We start from the raw sequence: 19,314 nt of genomic DNA on the forward strand, positions 1-19,314 counted from the left end.
CTGCAGGGGGTTGGACTAGATGACCCTTGGGGTCCCTTCCAAGTCTACAGTTCTGTGATTCTACGGTTCCTTCTCATTCTATAGCTAGTGTCTCTGTGAGAGAGGGCCATAGCTCACTTGTGGGCAGTGCCGGATTTACGTATAAGCTAAACAAGCTCTAGCTTAGGGCCCCACTTTCTTGGGGGCCCCCAAAAAATTTAAAGGGGAAAACCCCCCTGGATGTATATTTCCAAAATATAAGATAAAAAAGAAATAAAATAAAAACCTACGTACAGCAACAGTGTTTTGTGTTGTATAGGCTCCTGTTTGTTATGTGCCAATGGCTTGAGATGAGGTCCGTAATGACCATCTTGCATATATTCAACACACAAAAACAGGGACCATTTGTTGTTGACAAAGGACAGCTGGACATAGAAAGGGCCGCGTTACCTTCAGGAGCTGAGGGCCTCATCTAATAATAGTAATAATAATAATAATAATAATAATAATAATAATAATAATAATCCCATCTGGGTGGGTTTCCCGAGCCACTCTGGGAGGCTTCCAACAAAATATTAAAATACAGTGGTCTGTTAAACATTAAAAGCTTCCCTAAACGGCTGCCTTCAGATGTCTTCTAATAGTCTGGTAGTTGTTCTTCTCTTTGACATCTGGTGGGAGGGCGTTCCACAGGGCGGGTGCCACCACCGAGAAGGCCCTCTGCCTGGTTCCCTGTAACTTCGCTTCTTGCAGGGAGGGAACCGCCAGAAGGCCCTCGGAGCTGGACCTCAGTGTCCGGGCAGAACGATGGGGGTGGAGACACTCCTTCAGGTCTACTGGACCGAGGCTGTTTAGGGCTTTTAAGGTCAGCACCAACACTTTGAATTGTGCTCGGAAACGTCGTGTGAGCCAATGTAGATCTTTCAAGACCGGTGTTATGTGGTCTTGGCGGCCACTCCCAGTCACCAGTCTAGTCTATTCTGGATTAGTTGTAGTTTCATCAAACCTATATCTGGCCATGCCCATATGCCTGAAATGCTGGGGAGCCCCTGCTTAGCCAGTATTAAGCTTAGCAGGAGTTCCTCTTCACATTTGGGATTAGGAAGGGAGGGGGTGTCTTCTGAAGCAGAAACCTTGACTTTCCCGGAGCGTTGAGCCCTGGCACCTCTTTGCTTGAGAAATCAAGCAGTGGAGATTGGCACGTCCCACACCCTCCTCCTCAAATAATGAATTTGAGGCTTTGAGAGAGACTCAGCAGGGTCAGGTAGAATGGAAATGACACTGTCATTTCTTTTTTCCTCATGCATTTGCAATGTGCCAGTCCTTGCGACTTAAGCAGCTAACTTAGCCATTCTTGCACTCTGCCTTTAACAGTGGCTGTGCTGTGGTGGAACCCCTGGCTGTAGAGATGACTGGCGCCCGATTCCCTGGGAATTACAAAGCTTCTGGATTTGAAAAACAGAGACTTGGACACCGTCACAATACACTTGGAACGCCTCTGCGCGTGCCTGTCTGTGCGCAGAAAGATCCCTTTAATCCTCGCCATTTACAGGACGGCCCTGGTGTTAAATCTGAATCTTGAAGCCATCATTGAATTTATTTGTGTAATCTCCCGTTCACACATTTGCATGATGTGAGTGTACACATCTTTTAAAAATGCATTTAATTTATAACGCGATGGAAAGCGCCCGGGGTTGGGCGGCGCTTTTTTTTTTTTTTTAATATAAAGCATAAGACAACGCGAAGGGGGAAGAATAACTCTCCATATTTTAATTTGTTATGTCGAGCAAAAACATGCGTATGCCTGCCAGCACCAAAACGTTATCCCGTATTAAGAGGGTTCGTCGTCTTCCTTGTCAGTTGGCCCCAGAGGCAGCGCTGCCGAGTCACGGTCTTCGAAATTCAAGGCTTCAAGAAACCCTCACTACAAGGATCCAGTCTGCTGGAGGGAGCCTCCGATCAGGTGCCCTGGGAAAATAGGATGTTGCAGAAGATGCTGAGCATATGAAGCAAGCTGCATTATATTAACTCAGACCAGCGTCTGCCCCAGCATCTACTACCCTGAATGATGGTGACTCAGGAAGGTCACAGGCAGGGGTCATAGGGTACAAGGCTGGGAGCCCACCAGTAGATGGCGCCATAGTAAATGACGGTATCCACATACAGTCATACCTCTTGTTACCTTTGCTTCAGGTTAAATCTTTTCAGGTTGCATCCCGCAGCGACCTGGAAGTACGGGAAAGGGTTCCTTCTGGGTTTGGCCACTCGCGCATGCGCAGACACTCAAAGTGACGTCATGCGCAGAAGCGGGTTGCGTTCTGCTCATGTTGCGAACGGGGCTCCGGAACGGATCCCGTTCGCAACCAGAGGTACCACTCTACACAGAAGTACAGTGGTCCCTTGATTCTCAAACGCCTTGGTACTCAAACAACTTGGAACCCAAACACTGCAAATTCGGAAGCAAGTGTTCCGGTTTGTGAACGTTTTTTCGGAAGCCGAACGTGCTCCGTTTTGAGTGTTACACTTCCGACTTGAGTGCCGCACTACTGTTTTGAGTGTTACTCTGAGGTCTCTATGTTTTTGCTATTTATTTTGCGTTTTTGTTTTTGCGGCTCTTTTTGTTTTGTGTTTGTGTGGAACCCAGATCAGCTACTGATGGATTGATTGTGTGACTGCAGTACCTTGTTTGTTGCTTTCATTTTATGGATCAATGGTCTCGTTAGGTCGTAAAAATTCATGTTCAGTTGCTGTTTTAGAGGTTGTTTTTAAAAGTCTGGAACGGATTAATCCGTTTTGCATTACTTTCTATGGGAAAGCGTGGCTTGGTTTTGGAACGCTTTGGTTTTGGAACGGACTTCCGGAATGGATTAAGTTTGAGAACCAAGGTACCACAGTAATGGCACCGCTCTGACCAGACCCTATCTGGAGTCCTGTGGACACCACAGTTTAAGCAGGGCATTGACAAGCTGAAACGTGGGCAGAGGAGGGCGATCAAAGTGACTACAGGTCTGGAAGCCAAGAAACCAACAAAAGACGAAAGGCAAGAAAAACTGGTGCAATATGCTGAAATGGCAAAGTTAACTGGAAAACTTAGAGACAAGGATAATAGAGATTTTTTTATTTAAAAAAGTCTGAGAACCATTTATGTTGCACCTACAGAAAAACTGTAAAGATGTGGACTCAGTAAACATTTACAATGAACAGCATAGAAATTAAAAGGGGAAAATAGCAAAGTGCAAGAGGAAATATGAAAATAAGTAGGGTATAAAAATGTTAAGAATATAATAATACTTAGGTTAAAGACTGCATATTAAGGTGGAATAAAACAAGAAGGGGAAGCAAATATTCAAGAAACCAGAAATATTCAAATATTCAAGGAACCAGAAAATGAAGTTGAGGGAAGTCGTGGAGAGGGGGGAAATGGTTGGGGATTTATATCCTGTTTTGTTTTTGAGATAATGTTGACTGTGTTTGATTAAATAATTTTTTATTGAGTTTTACAGATTTTAACAAAAACAAATAAAACAAAGATCTGGAAGCGGAGATGGGCTGGAATAGATTGAGGACTCTTCCGACTCTACAATTCTGTGGTTCTATGAGTCCAGCGACGTCTACTTCTGCTTCATTGGCTATGCAAAAGCATTTGACTGTGTTGACCACAGCAAACTATGGCAAGTTCTTAAAGAAATGGGAGTGCCTGATCACCTCATCTGTCTGCTGAGAAATCTCTATGTGGGACAAGAAGCTACAGTTAGAACTGGATATGGAACAACTGATTGGTTCAAAATTGGGAAAGGAGTACGGCAAGGCTGTATATTGTCTCCCTGCTTATTTAACTTATATGCAGAATTCATCATGTGAAAGGCTGGGCTGGATGAATCCCTAGCCGGAATTAAGATTGCCGGAAGAAATATCAACAACCTCAGATATGCAGATGACACAAGCTTGATGGCAGAAAGTGAGGAGGAATTAAAGAACCTTTTATTGAGGGTGAAAGAGGAGAGCGCAAAATATGGTCTGAAGCTCAACATCAAAAAAACGAAGATCATGGCCACTGGTCCCATCACCTCCTGGCAAATAGAAGGGGAAGAAATGGAGGCAGTGAGAGATTTTACTTTCTTGGGCTCCATGATCACTGCAGATGGTGACAGCAGCCACGAAAGTAAAAGACGCCTGCTTCTTGGAGAAAAGCAATGACTGCAAGAAGATCAAACCTCTCCATTCTGAAGGAAATCAGCCCTGAGTGCTCACTGGAAGGACAGATCTTGAAGCTGAGGCTCCAAGACTTTGGCCACCTCAGCAGAAGAGAAGACTCCCTGGAAAAGACCCTGATGTTGGGAAAGATGGAGGGCACAAGGAGAAGGGGACGACAGAGGATGAGATGGTGGAACAGTGTTCTCGAAGCTACCAGCATGAGTTTGACCAAACTGCGGGAGGCAGTGGAAGACAGGAGGGCCTGGCGTGCTCTGGTCCAGGTGGCCACGAAGAGGCGGACACGACTAAATGACTAAACAACAACAACATGAGTCCAGCATTCAACAGAGGCATCGCCCCAGAACCTGCCAGCAGTGCGAAGGCACGTAATGCAGTAACAAAGACAGCGGTGGATCTGAGCATGAACAAAGCGCAAGAGCAGAATGGAGCGGAGGAGCTTGTGAGGCAGAAAGTGTGTCAGCCTGGGACGCCGGCAGAACCTCGCTTGCAAAGTTAAACCTCTCAAATGCCCCAGGACTAACTATCCAGAAACTTGTGCAGAACAGGCACATTTCCCCCCGCAGAGTACCTGTTTTATTAAGAGCAACTGACAGGCCTATTATTCCCATGTCCCCGAGCTTCCTAATCAGACATGCTTTATACAGGATTATTTGGGTCTCGTGGAGCCAGCCTCTGTTTCTCTCTCTCTCCCCACCCCTTGCCCTCAATGCACCACATTTCCCAGACAACCCATCTCATGCGCCTTGCTATGGACGCTGGGTTATTAATCCCACTCACGGCCTCTTCTCCCAGAGGCCAGTTTGGTGCAGCTGCCGATATTAAATTGGGAGGGAGGGAGGGCAAAGGGAAGAGGAGGGAGATCTCTTTAGAACTTAGCAATTATTTCCCTGGCTAGGAAAAGGGAGGGGAGGAGGGAGAAGAGGAGGAGGCTGGGAGACAGAGAGGAGGGGGGGGTGTCCCAGGGCTGATGGGAGTTGTAGTATGTATTTATCTATTACATTCCCCCCCCCAAATTTTTTAATTCATTTTATAACACAAATACCGGTAAAAACACAAACAGAAAAGACAAACAGTACAAACAAATTCTTGTCATATCCTTATTTTTCTAAACATTAAGTGGGCTTCCCCAAGTCCCACCTATCTGATTTTCATTTTCATCTTTTAGCAGTTTAAAAAAGGTAAAGGACCCCTGACCATTAGAGGTCCAGTCGTGGCCGACTCTGGGGTTGCGGCGCTCATCTCGCTCTATATGCCAAGGGAGCCGGCGTACAGCTTCTGGGTCATGTGGCCAGCAGGACTAAGCCGCTTCTGGCGAACCAGAGCAGCGCACAGAAACGCCGTTTACCTTCCCACCAGAGTGTTACCTATTTATCTTCTTGCACTCTGACATGCTTTCAAACTGCTAGGTTGGCAGGAGCAGGGACCAATGAAACAGAAGTTGCCAGATCCTTCTATATAGTGAGAAGGTGGGGAGGGGTATTACTTAAAGAGTCGTCAACAGGCTCATCTCAGCTATCTGCCAATCTCCCATTCCCACCACCCTTCTGAGTAATACCCCTCCCCACCTTCTCACTATATAGAAGGATCTGGCAACTTCTGTTTCAGTGTATCTGAAGAAGTGTGCATGCACACGAAAGCTCATACCAAGAACTAACTTAGTTGGTCTTTAAGGTGCTACTGGAAGGAATTTTTTTATTTTGACTAAATCCACTTAGTCCAGCATCCTAGTCCATCACAGTCTGCTGTGGGAGGAAATCCCTCACTTTAGCTATGCACTGCGTGAATAAATCCTATCGTTTATCTGTCCAGAATATACAGAATTTGGCTTCTTTTCAATAAGAGATAGAAATAGATATTTTTTTCTTTGTTTCCCAATATGCATGCAGAGCGTACTGGAAGCAAAGAAGCCTTCCTGCAGCAGATTTCCCAGGGAGCAATATACCGAAACACACCCCCTGCCCAGTTCCTGCTAACTTTCCTGCAAGAACTTCTCTGCTCAGCTTCTCCCATTCAGCTCAGATGCAAATTGCCTTCCTCTCCTCTGGAGAAGCAATCTGCGCTGGGGATCTCATTTCAAGCAACAGAGAGAGGTCCTCAGCTATCAGGAGACCGGCTCTCCTGTCGTTAATTCCCAGTACTTCTTCACACAGAGCATAGTTAAACTATGGAACTCACTGCCACAGTATTGATTGGCCATGGATGGCTTTCATGGAGGAGGAGAAAAAATCACGGAGGGGACGGCTGTCGATGGCTCCTAGACAGCTCCTAGACGGTCAGAGGCAGCGATGCTTCTGAATTCTGGCTGCAGGAAATCGTAGGAGAGCAGAGTTGCTCTTGGGCTCAAATCTTGCTTTCTGGTTCCCCACAGCCACAGTGATAAGAGGATGCTAGACTAGGTGGGCCTTGGTCTAATCCAGGGGTCAGCAAACTTTTTCAGCAGGGGGCCAGTCCACTGTCCCTCACACCTTGTGGGGGGCCGGACTATATTTTAGAAAAAAAAGAATGAATTCCTATGCCCCACAAATAACCCAGAGATGCATTTTAAATAAAAGGGCACATTCTACTCTTGTAAAAATACGCTGATTCCTGGACCGTCTGCAGGCCGGATTGAGAAGGTGATTGGGCCGAATCCGGCCCCCGGGCCTTAGTTTGCCTACCCATGGTCTAATCCATCAGGCTCTTTTTATTTTCTTATGAGCTCCCACCCCAGAGATCCTTTTTACAATTAAGGAATATTCCTGGGACTTTCTGCTTCCCTGCTGAGCTAAGCTAAGCCGATCCCTGATTCTGATGAATATTCCCGCGCAGGGGGAGGCAGAAGACCGACCCCCCCCATAGCGGTGCTTATGAGAGCACTCAAGATTTTGCAATATCTGCATCCCCACGTGACGACGCCGTTAGGACGTTGCAGGTTTCAATGCCCAAATAAAATTGGATGCTTCAGATAAGACCCACTGTCTTTATGCTAGCAAGCTTCTGAGCTACACAGAACCACCACCCTCTTTCCCATTTCTGTGCCACATACAGGATGCGGCCAGGAGGTGCTTGGCGGAGGGGGGGGGAGGAAGGGAGAGGATCTATTAATATATTTGCTGAGCCAGCCGGCCAGGCTTAATCCTGGTATGAAGTGCTGACTCCCCCAAACCTACCCAAAAACTGGGTTACTGCCATGGCTGAGTTCCTTCACATTGGGAAGAAAAGCAGGAGGGCGGGCAGGAGAGGCCTCATCCTGCACTCCTGGAAAGAGATGCTGGGGAAACTACGCTGCTTATAAATCTGTTGCCGTAGAGCAGCGGGCAGGGAGAAAGACACCTCACATCTCAGGGCTGAAAGTTAGAATCATTGAATTGTAGAGTTGGAAAGTTGTTTAGCTTTTTTCCCTTTTATTTTAGGAAACCACCAACATTTTGAGCCTTTTGGGGGAGACCTCCACCAAAAATTGTGATTTTAAGCTGTGGGTAGGCAAACTAAGGCCCCGGGGGGGGGGGGTCAGATCCAGCCCAGTCGCCTTCTAAATCCAGTCCGTGGATGGTCCGGGAATCAGCGTGTTTTTACAAGAGTAGAATGTGTCCTTTTATTTAAAATGCATCTCTGGGTTATTTGTGGGGCATAGGAATTCGTTCTCCCCCCCCTAAAAAGAAATATAGTCTGGCCCCCCACAAGGTCTGAGGGACAGTGGACCAGCCCCCTGCTGAAAAAGTTTGCTGACCCCTGTTTGAAGCTGTTTCCGCTGCTTTTTCCAACGCATTGACATACATCCGGGTTTCCCCTGACATTTTGCCGAGTTGGCAGGATCCTTTCCTGATGCCATTTTCACACCCGAAAACCAAGACATGTCAGGAATAGCAAGCCTAGCCTGGGTGAATTTTTGCATAGAAAGACTAAGCCATTTCTCACCATTTCTCATGACTAAGCCATTTATCACCTTCTCACCCCTTGCCTTTTCCTATAAGACCTATTACAGTCGTTAAGAGTCGTCAACAGGCTCATCTCAGCTATCTGCCAATCTCCCATTCCCACCACCCTTCTGAGTAATACCCCTCCCCACCTTCTCTCTATATAGAAGGATCTGGCAACTTCTGTTTCAGTGTATCTGAAGAAGTGTGCATGCACACGAAAGCTCATACCAAGAACTAACTTAGTTGGTCTTTAAGGTGCTACTGGAAGGAATTTTTTTATTTTGCATAGAAAGAGACAGTGTAGTGTAGTGGTTCAAGTGTTGGACTAGGGCCTGGGAGAGGCCAGAGTTTGATTTTTTTTTAATAATAAATTTTTATTGATTTTGCATGCAGTTATACATTTTTATCCAAAATACAACCAATTGTCTCTTTTTTGAACTTCCTTCAGCGTCTCTGACAATCATCCATATTTATAACTTTAGTTACACATTCCCTTCTTTCGTATTGCCATTATACTTCCCTTCTCCCACTATTTCATATTAACAATACTTCTCTATTTTTACAGTGCCTCTTGAAATCCCACTAGTGTTGTGTTCACGCCACATATGTTTTTCAGATAATCTACGAACTTTCCCCAGTCTTCGATGAACTTTTGGTCTTTGGTGTATCTGATTTTCCCAGTTAATTTATCCAGTTCCGCATAGTCTGTCAATTTCAGTCTCCATTCTTCTATCGTCGGTATTTCCTCTTGCTTCCATTTCTGGGCCAACAAGATTCTGGCTGCCGTTGCTGCATATTGGAAGAGTTTACAGTCTTTTCTTCTTATATCCTTTCCTACAATCCCTAAAAGAAAAGCCTCCAGTTTTTTTACTAAAGTATATCTTAGCATTTTTTTTCATTTCATTGTATATCATTTCCCAAAAGCTTTTCACTTTCTTACATTCCCAGAGGCCAGAGTTTGAATCCCGCCACTCAACTATGAAACTCTCTGGAGGTGACCTTGAGGGTTAGAAGAGGGTCGTTGTGGGGATTAAATGAGGAGAAGCATGGATGCTACTTTGAGCTCCTTGAAGGAAAAGGTAAGATATTTCAGTGGCAGCAGGTTCTTGTGCTCATGTACTGCTCAAAGGTATCTCTGTCTGGTTGGCTGCTGTGAGACCAGGACGCTGATCCATCTACTTATATCATGTTCTTATGTAAGTTCAATTGTTCCTAATGGTCCTAATGCTAGCACATTTGCAAAGCTAAGCAGAGTCCGTCATGGTTTCAAATTGGATGGGAGACCATGTGTTGAGATTCTTGCATTGCAGGGGGTTGGACTAGATGACCCTAGAGGTCCCTCCTATTCTATTATTCTAACGCTGCGTTTCAATAACCCGCTCTGGGACCTTTGTTGTTGTTGTTTAGTCGTGTCCGCCTCTTCGTGACCCCCTGGACCAGAACACGCCAGGCCCTCCTGTCTTCCACTGCCTCCCGCAGTTTGGTCAAACTCATGCTGGTAGCTTCGAGAACACTGTCCAACCACCTTGTCCTCTGTCTTCCCCTTCTCCTTGTGCCCTCCATCTTTCCCAACATCAGGGTCTTTTCCAGGGAGTCTTCTCTTCTCATGAGGTGGCCAAAGTCTTGGAGCCTCAGCTTCACGATCTGTCCTTCCAGTGAGCACTCAGGGCTGATTTCCTTCAGAATGGAGAGGTTTGATCTTCTTGCAGTCCATGGGACTCTCCAGAGTCTCCTCCCGCACCAGAATTCAAAAGCATCCATTCTCCGGCGATCAGCCTTCTTTATGGTCCAGCTCTTACTTCCATACACCACTACTGGGAAAACCAGAGCTTGAACTATATGGACCTTTGTTGGCAAGGTGATGTCTCTTGGCAGGGATACTGGAGTGGCTTGCCGGTTCCTGCTCCAGGTGGATCACGTTTGGTCAAAACTCTCCACTATGACCTGTCCGTCTTGGGTGGCCCTGCACAGCAGAGCTCATAGCTTCTCTGAGTTATTCAAGCCCTTTCACCACGGCAAGGCAGTGAACCATGAAGGGGTATGGGACCTTAGGGAGAAGGAACGCAGCAACCAGTCTGCCCTGGGTGCCAATGATGGGTGCGTGTGAGCGTGCAAGCCAGCTAGCCCCCTAACTGGGTGGGGCTTCTGCTGCGCCTTTAAGAGCCGGCGGGGCGGGGCGCCCGGTGCCTGGTCCAGAGCCCAGAAGCCGCCCTGCTTGTTCGCCAGCGCAAGCCAGAAGGAGGCGCTCCCTGAAGGCGCGGCTGCTGGCGCCGGGCATCCTGGGCCAGGGAGCCCGCCGCCGGGTCTTGCAGGCTGCCGGCTCCGGCCCTCTCCATCTGCCCTCGGCGGGGCCATCCTGCCGGCGCGCTCCCTGCATCCCTCTCTCCATCCCCCGCATCTGGTACCCATCGCCTGGCAACCCGCATCCTCCATCCTCTGCGGATGCTCCGCTCTTGCCCCGCCGACCTCGAGCCCTAGAACCGCCGGGCTTTTTTTCCTCTTCCCTCCTCGGGGGTCTTTCTTCACATGCAGCGCCCGGCTGAGAGGGGCTCGCCGCTGTATCCCCCCACCCCGCTCCAAGCTGCGATGCCCACGGTGGGCGTGGGCCGCCCATCCCCCAGCGGAGCAGCCTCGCTGCCCGGCAGCGCCCAAGCCGCCCTCTTTGGCTTCTAGAGAGATCTGCAAGGGCGATAGAGGAGCGGCGCTGTGGGGAGGGGGGGGCAGAGGACAGGAGAGTCCCCCGGGGGACGCGCACCCCGTGCAACATTAACTCTTTGTCCGCCGCCGCGGAGGGATTGCAGACGGGAGAGATGGTGGTCGCCGCTGGTTGATTTTATTATGCATTAAACGTGCGCGTATATCTTCTCTGCTATCCGGTGCTGCAAACCTAAAGAGAGAGAGAAAAGGTGTTTTCCGGGGTCCCCTGGATGGCCGCTGCCTTTGCGAAGAGAAACCTCTGGGCAGTTTTGCAAGCTCCACGCCCTGGTGGAGAGAGAGAGAGATCGAGAGAAAGAGAGAGAGAAAGAGATCCCTTCCCCCATCTCCATCTTCCTCATTGGAGACCAGCTGAAGGAAAGCAGAAGGAATCCCTCCGTCGGGTGGCTCCCAGCGCTTGAGGATCGCTTCCGAAAGGTGAACCTAGGAAGACCTTGCAGGAAGGAGATGGGCTTTCCTCTTTGTTCCGGACAGCATCGTTTCAGGATGTGAAGCGGCGGGCACCTCTCCTGGCGCAGCGGCGGCGGCGACAAGACCGCTGCCTGGGGACCTCCAGCCCATCTTTTGCACCGAGAGCCTGGCAGAAGGCAGCGAGGCTGGCGCGGTGGGCTTCGAACTCCCCTCTCCCCTCTCCCCGCTCTGTAGCTCTACAGATCTTATTTCATCGCAGGGGATTTTGGGCAACCGGGGTGCCAATGGGCACGCTGCCTGGCATCCCTGGCAGTGCAGTGCTCTCCTCCGAACGGGCACACCGGTTTCCCCGATGGGAGCCGGGCTCCCAGTTCTAGGGACTTGGAGGAACTGGGATGGATGGTGGAGCAGCTGCCCTAGGAACCGGCCGCCGTGGGGAGTGAACCCCAACGCCTATGGGTCCCTGGAGTTGCAGAGCAAGGTAGGTGCGTTGCTGGGCTGTCGGGGCTTCTTGGCACCCAAAGACTCCTCCGGAGATTTGGAGCGGAAGCCGACTTGTCTGGGATACCGAGGGAGCTGGGTGGGGGTATTGGCTCTGGAGATACGGTTGTAAAAAAATAATATATATATATATATATATTTGTAGCATGCTTTGCCTTGTGGGTCTTACAAAACCTTGCCCAAATAGAAATCTATGTTGCTAAAGAGCTCTCAGTTGCATCCATCGGCTAGAAACATTTTTTGGAGGGAGTGGATTTGCGATAGATTTGGGGTTTTTTGATTTTTCTTTTTTGAGGAGTTGGAGGAAGAACCAAGATTTTAACCAGACAAAGGTGGTTTTCTGAGCATGTGCAGAGTGCATTTGCTTTGCCACTGAATTCCTGTGCCCACTGAGGCCTCGCCCGACTTTGGCCATTTAGAAAAAAAATATCTGGAAGGTGAGGAAGAAGAAATAGAGCATGTGCAGAGTGCCTTTCCCCATCATCACTGCTCAGTAATCCTTGCAAGGGCCGTGGGAAGTGATGGGGAAGTCCTATACCACCTCATCCCTTCCTGTCGCCTTGATTTTCTTTTCGCAGTCCATCCCCCCCCCCCTCCTGCCCTGTTCATTAAAAACAGAATTATTCTAATCTACTCATTCACGATGGGTGTGTGTGTCACACACTAAGGAGACGCATCAGTGGAGATTAAAATAAAAGGAAATTAGACACAAATAAGAACTCTCCAAATGGCCATCAAAACCCTTGGCTCCCGAGGATGATATTGCTATCGATTACTATGGGATGTAATTTGCATGCCCAAGTGCTTTACAGCGACTGTCTTCTTAACAAAGAGGAGTGATTAAGATGCTTTAGAGATCACCCCCCCCCGCCGTAAAATGGGGGGTTTTAATTATTGAACTCTTGGGTTTTGTTTTGAGATCATTCCTTCAAAGCCCTTTGAGCGAGGAGATGGGAGCGCACAGTGATTCACAATAATATGATCTCCCCTTTTTGTGGCTGCCTCGCCCAGCGGGCGCTCACAGAGAGAAGTTGCTTTGCCCCCTTCTAAAACAAGCTAGAAGGGAAAACATCGCTTCCTCCGGACTTTGAAATTGTACTGCCCCCCCCACTGCGTGGGGTGAACCCCCAAAACCCTTGCAGTGTGGGAGTGACGTGTGTATGTGTGCGTTTTTGCGCCTTGCCCTTCTTGGCACCCCGAAATTCGCTGCCCACTCTTGCCGGAGTTGCTAGGAGAGCTGAGCCAATGAAGCGAGATTAAGGAAATTTACGAGATTTCAGGAGCGTGCTGTCTCTATATCTGTGTGATATAAGGTGTGGCAAGTGACTGAAAGGGTTTTCTCCCTTGTTCCTGAGCCCAGGTTTCCATCTCGCTTCGTTTGGATGGCTCCAACTCTATTTCTCCCATAAAAACACTGATTTTTTTTTTTTAAATTTCAGCCATTTGGGACCTGGTGACTTTTGCATTATTATTATTATTATTATTATTATTATTATTATTATTATTATTAACCCACCCTTCATCCTAAAGTCTCAGGATGGGTTGCAACGATAAAACACAATATTTAAAACAGTTTAAAGCAGTGGGGTGTAGTGGTTAGCGTGTTGGAATAGGAGCTGAGAGACCAGGGTTCAAATCTCCCACAAGACATGAGTGGCTGCGACTGTGTGTGTGTGTGTGTGTGTGTGTGCAATCACTGCCTCTCAGCTGACCCCCCTGCACAGGATTGTTAAATAAAGAGGAGAACCATATATTACATCACCTTGAACTCACGGGAGAAAAAGGATATAAATGTAACCAACAAATAAATAATAATAAACTTGCAATCACAAAAATCAGACGGGTCCTAAAAATATACGCCCCAAGTGTCAAAAGCCAGGGCGAAGGGGCTTGCAATTCCCAACCCCCACCCCAAATTTCCTGCAAGCAGAGGGCAAGAATATTGGGCTGTAAGTATTATGGGAATGTACGCTGCTGAGCAGCTAGTTTAAGGCAGACTTTGCTAATCTGGTGCCATCCAGATGTTCTGGGCAACAACTCCTATAAACTGTTGGGAGTTGTAGCGCACAACATCTGGAGGGTGCCAGGTTGGCAAATGATGGGTTAAGGGAAGAGGGTGCCTGGTTCTTTCCTCTGGCAGGGACAAGAGGGTATAGGGCAGCGTTTCCCAAACTTGCTTTCTCCAGCTGTTTGGGGACTACAACTCCCATCATCCCTGACCACTTCTCTTGCTAGCTAGGGATGATGGGAGTTGTAGTCCTAAAGCAGCCAGAGACCCAAGTATGAGAAGCACTTGTATAGGGACACAATCCACACATCTGCAGCACACCACGAGTTGGGAATCTGGGGTATCCAGCAGCGATTCTCTCCAGATGTTTTGGGGGGCCTCCCATCACCCTGGCAATTAGCCACAGGCTGATGGGAATTGTAGTCCAGAATATCCAAAGGGCTGGCTACCCATGGAGTGGATAGGGAATATCCATTTGTTTCTCTTTCCTTTCCTTTCTCAAGTCTCTAGTCCTCAAGAAAGGCGTTCAGGGGTCTGCACTGAGCACGGACTTGGAACGGGGTGGGATGTTTTGAACCCTTCCCTGACCCTCTTTTTTGGGGGGGGGGTGTTTGCTTCTCCTGCCTCCCCCCCTTGTCCCATGCCCTTGTTTCACTTGCTAATGTGAGCTAAATAAATTCTGCAACAAACAAACAAACAAGCCCAAAGCCTTGCAATATTAATACGTCATGTAAATTAATGCTGTTCTGCATAAATTAGTTGGAGCGGAGCGAATTTGGACTTTCTCTGAGCAGAAATCTGAGTGTAGCGTATGCATTATGGATTCAGTAACCCGCAAGTTGTTTTCCTCAGCGGAGCTCTGAACAATCTCTGTGCCTCATTTTGCACAACAGACCCAAAGAGAGAGCCATGCTTTATTCCCCGCCCCCCCCCCCCGTGCCTTGCAGCTTGGCTTACTTGCTCGAGTTACCTCATCAACGAAAGACCAAAAATGCAGAGAGAATACAGAACTCTTTATTGCAGCAGAGCAAATATCATATATTTATTCAAGCATCCTGTTAACAGATCTGGGACAGGCCACATTTTACGCAAGGTGTTTCAGCATGAGCCAAACCAGCTTCCTTTTGCATGAGGTTTTCATCAGTTGCTTAATGCAACATTAGAAAACACAGCAAACCTGTACAAATAAAATAAAAATAAATGAAGGGCACGTTAAGGTCAGCGCTTCTGAAGTTATCAGCCAACCGTACATCAAAAGTGGCAAACTAAATATTCACCAACAGGCCTTGACATCTGGCGCATAAAATTTTAAAGGAGGCAGGCAAAACGATTCGCTTCAAATCTATGTTCTCAACAGCTGCCCTGGGTAGATAAACTGACAATTGTCAGTAATAACCAATTAAATTCGCATCTACTCTCCGAAGCTCCCAAAGAGTTTGGGGGAGAGAGAGAGGTTGGATTAAATAGGGCGCGGTGAACTTTTGGCCCTCTGGGTGTTGCTACAGGTGTACGGGTGCTCTGGGTGTACGGACTACAACTCCCATGGCGACTGGCCGTGCACGCTGGGGCTGATGGGAATTGTAGTTCAGCCGCCGGCGGAGGATGCGACCTAGATTCGACCTCGGAGCCCCAACCTTCAACTCAGTCATGCATTTGGTAACCCCTCTGCCCTGTGGAACTCCCTCCCACCAGATGTCAAGGAAACAAACAACTACCTGCCTTTTAGAAGACATCTGAAGGCAGCCCTGTTTAGGGAAGCTTTTAATATTGGATGTTTTATTCTGTTTTTAATCTGTTGGGAGCCGCCCACAGTGGCTGGGGAAATCCGGCCAGATGGGATGATGATGATGATGATGATGATGATGATGATGATGATGATGATTATCCCGACTAAACATTAGGAGTTACTTTCTGAGAGCAAGAGCCGTCTGAGAGGGGAACAGATCCCTTAGGAAGTTGGTGTAATCTCTTTCATTGGAGGCTAGATAGCCGCTTGCCAGGGATGCAGTCGCTGTGATTCCTGCATTGCAGGGGGTTGGACTAGATGACCCCCGGGAGACCCTTCCACCTCTTCAATTATATGATTAAATTAGAACAAACAAGTCACAAAGGCTGGACATGGTACAAGGAAATCAGGATGAATGCTCAATAAACTGGTCATCCAGAGGAGCCCCTGCTCCAAATGCCCCAGCCAAACGCCCCCTGCATTGCAGCGGGTTGGGCTAAATGACCTTTGGGTGTTTTTTCTGTTAATGGAGAAATCAGAGGGCTCCCTTAGAAAACACACACACACACACACACACACAGACTCCAGCCAGGAATGCCAGAGCAAAACAGCAGCCAGTAGGCTTGGTCTTTCTTGAAGACTGTCGTGACAGGACTCCCACCTGTCACCAGGTGGAACAAGATGGAAGCCCCGAACAAAAGAGAACCCAAACTTTTATTAGCTGCTAATCCCTGTTTGGATTTGGATTTGATATCCTGCCTTTCACTCCCTTTAAGGAGTCTCAAAGCGGCTAACATTCTCCTTTCCCTTCCTCCCCCACAACAAACACTCTGTGAGGTTTGGGGCTGAGGAGTGGGGCTGAGAGACTTCAGAGAAGTGTGACTGGCCCAAGGTCACCCAGCAGCTGCATGTGGAGGAGCGGAGATGCGAACCCGGTTCCCCAGATTGCGAGACTACCGCTCTTAACCACTACACCACACTGGCTCTCTGTTAAGTTGTGGGCAAACATATCAGACGACACAGCGATTCTTCAAACAGCTCTTCTTTATTCTGAGGCCAGAACTGAACTGAAGGGCTCAGTCAGCCCGCTTATATAGAGCTCCAGTACCTTGTTACCGTAACAACATTCTAAAACTATCCGATCACTGAACGTCACTTCCAATCCTTCATTTGCATAACTATCTACAGTATCCATCCAATCACTGAACGTCACTTCTGATCCTTCATTTGCATAACTATCTACAGTATCCCCCTGCTGGCCCAGGGTGAGAACTTCAGTACATAACAATCCCCATGTTGTTGTTGTTTAGTCGTGTCCGACTCTTTGTGACCCCATGGACCAGAGCATCCCCATGTTACATCCCCCCAAACTACATCACTCATACATCACGGTTACATCATGAAAGGGGAGGTCTGGTGGCAGGAATCTGAGCATCCTGGACCCTGCCCCATGGTTCCCCTTGCCCTCCACCAAACACCCATCAAGTGGAACAAAAGAGATACTTACATTTCCCTGTTTCCCAGCCAAGTTCATCACACCCTTTTGTCTTCATCTGGGTTTGTTCTTTCTGGAATGGCTACCTGTCTGGCACTCAGGTATCAGGATGCCAGGGATTATCCCTCAGGCAGAGGGGCTGCTGAGTAGCTGAGCTCACGTGTCTATATGAATTTCTGAAGTTTCCCCAGTTGGCCAGTACATAGATACATTTATCAGTGAATTCTTACATTTGGTATTCTGCAGCAGAGGCCCTTTGAATTAGATAGGAAGAAACTGTGATGAAGTGTTTTGTGGGGACAAATCACAAAAGTCACAAAAGTGATTGTTCTGGTTTTGGTAGTGGGCTGCTTGTGCCTGATATCTGCTGCAGGGGCAACCCCCCCAACCTATAAATAAATTCCTGCAACATTTCCAAGTCTAGAATTCTATGATTGGTCAGGTGGCCTTTAATCCCTCACAGCTCCCAAATAGGAGGAGGAGGAGGAGGTCTAAAGTGCAAAAAAAGCAAGGAGGGGTGTGCCCTAATTCTGAACCTAATTGTGTGTCATCCCCCCCCCCTTCAGCCTCCCCTCACCTCGCTTTTGCCCGCAAGGCTCGAGTCATCAGAACAAGCCGTCTGTAGCTGGAGGCATTGCTCATAATGAAGCCTATTGGCTCTGAAATTAATGACAGCAGGTGGGGGTGCGGGCGGGGGAAAGGGCAGGCATCCAGCCTCCCAAACGAAGCGCTGGGATTCTGGCAAAAGCAATTTGCTACCAGGAGAGGAGGAGGTGGAGACCAGTGGGCCTTAATGCCAGTTGACTCAGCTCTCTCCCTCCACGACGAGCCCCAGCCTTGGCCTGGCTCAATGGGGTGGCCACGACGTGGGTTGGCGTTTGGTCCCAGATGCGCCAAAGCGCCACATTCCTAGGGCTTGCCCCCTGCCTGCCCGCCCACCCGAGCAGATGTTGCATCTGGCCATGGTGACGCATGCCTTAGTTACCCCCCCGTTGGGCTACTACAACACGCTCGGAGGTGGGCTGTCTTTGAAAAGTGTTCAGGAGCCACAGCTCCTCCAGAAAGCGGCAGCCAGACCTCCGAATGGGATCGGTTACAGGGGGCATGAAGAAATGGAGGCAGTGAGAGATTTCACTTTCTTGGGCTCCATGATCACTGCAGATGGTGACAGCAGCCACGAAATTAAAAGATGCCTGCTTCTTGGGAGGAAAGCAATGACAAACCTAGACAGCATCTTGTCCTCTGTCGTCCCCTTCTCCGTGTGCCCTCCATCTTTCCCAACATCAGGGTCTTTTCCAGGGAGTCTTCTTTTCTCTTCTCCATATAGTTCAAGCTCTGGTTTTCCCAGTAGTGATGTATGGAAGTGAAAGCTGGACCATAAAGAAGGCTGATCGCTGAAGAATGGATGCTTTTGAATTCTGGTGCTGGAGGAGACTCTTGAGAGGCCCATGGACTGCAAGAAGATCAAACCTCTCCATTCTGAAGGAAATCAGCCCTGAGTGCTCACTGGAAGGACAGATCCTGAAGCTGAGGCTCCAAGACTTTGGCCACCTCATGAGAAGAGAAGACTCCCTGGAAAAGACCCTGGTGTTGGGAAAGGTGGACGGCCCAAGGAGAAGGGGACGACAGAGGACGAGATGGTGGGACAGTGTTCTCAAAGCTACCAGCATGAGTTTGACCAAACTGCGGGAGGCAGTGGAAGACAGGAGTGCCTGGCATGCTCTGGTCCAGGGGGTCACGAAGAGGTGGACACGACTAAACGACAACAACAGGGGGCATGTTGAATGTTGAGCTTCCTGGATCAGGGAAGAAGCCCACCTAGTCCAGCACTGCATTCTCTCCTCTCCCCCCAGCTGTTTCCCGCTGCTGATCTCAAGAAGTATTTCTGCCTCTGACAGTAGAGGCAGGGTATAGTCATCATGGTTGGTAGACATCAATAGTCCTCTCCTCCTCCCTGAATTTGTCTAATTCCCTTTTAAAGCCATAGCTGTGTTCAGCTGTGTGGAGGATTTCCCTTTATCGGGCTCAAATCTTCCAGTATTCAGCTTCCTTGAGTAGCTACGTGTTCCTGTCTTAAGAAAGACTTTCTCCATGCTATTGGTTACTACCAAGCCACTTTAAGTGAATTCAAATCACCAGGGTCTGATGAGCTGCACCCATGGGTAATAAAGAAGCTTGCGGATATAATCTCGGAGCCTCTGTGTATAATATTTGAGAATTCTTGGGGAATACATGAGGTCCCTGCAGACTGGAGGCAGGTAAATGTTGTCCCCATCTTCAAAAGGGGGGGGGGAGGAGACCCAGGTAGCTACTGACTTGTCAGCTTGGTGTCGATACCAGAAAAGGTCCTTTTTGTTGTTGTTGT

The 19,314-nt window shown here is 48.4% G+C and overlaps 1 protein-coding gene and 1 long non-coding RNA gene across 2 annotated transcripts in view; both read left to right on the top strand.

Annotated features, from left to right (window-relative positions):
- The window catches only part of LOC310712949, a 2,318,697-nt gene that overhangs the window by 633,145 nt on the left and 1,666,238 nt on the right, over positions 1-19,314 (top strand). The window lies entirely within an intron of this gene.
- LOC310712805 (leucine-rich repeat and fibronectin type III domain-containing protein 1-like protein) overlaps positions 10,328-19,314 on the top strand; it is a 64,777-nt gene continuing 55,790 nt past the window's right edge. Inside the window, exon 1 of the mRNA XM_083516180.1 lies at positions 10,328-11,700. The gene's annotated coding sequence lies outside the window, so the exon portion shown is untranslated. The remainder of the gene's footprint in view (positions 11,701-19,314) is intronic.

Source organism: Podarcis liolepis (assembly GCF_965112155.1).
Source record: "Podarcis liolepis genome assembly, chromosome: 7".
Classification (NCBI taxonomy): Eukaryota; Metazoa; Chordata; class Lepidosauria; order Squamata; family Lacertidae; genus Podarcis; species Podarcis liolepis.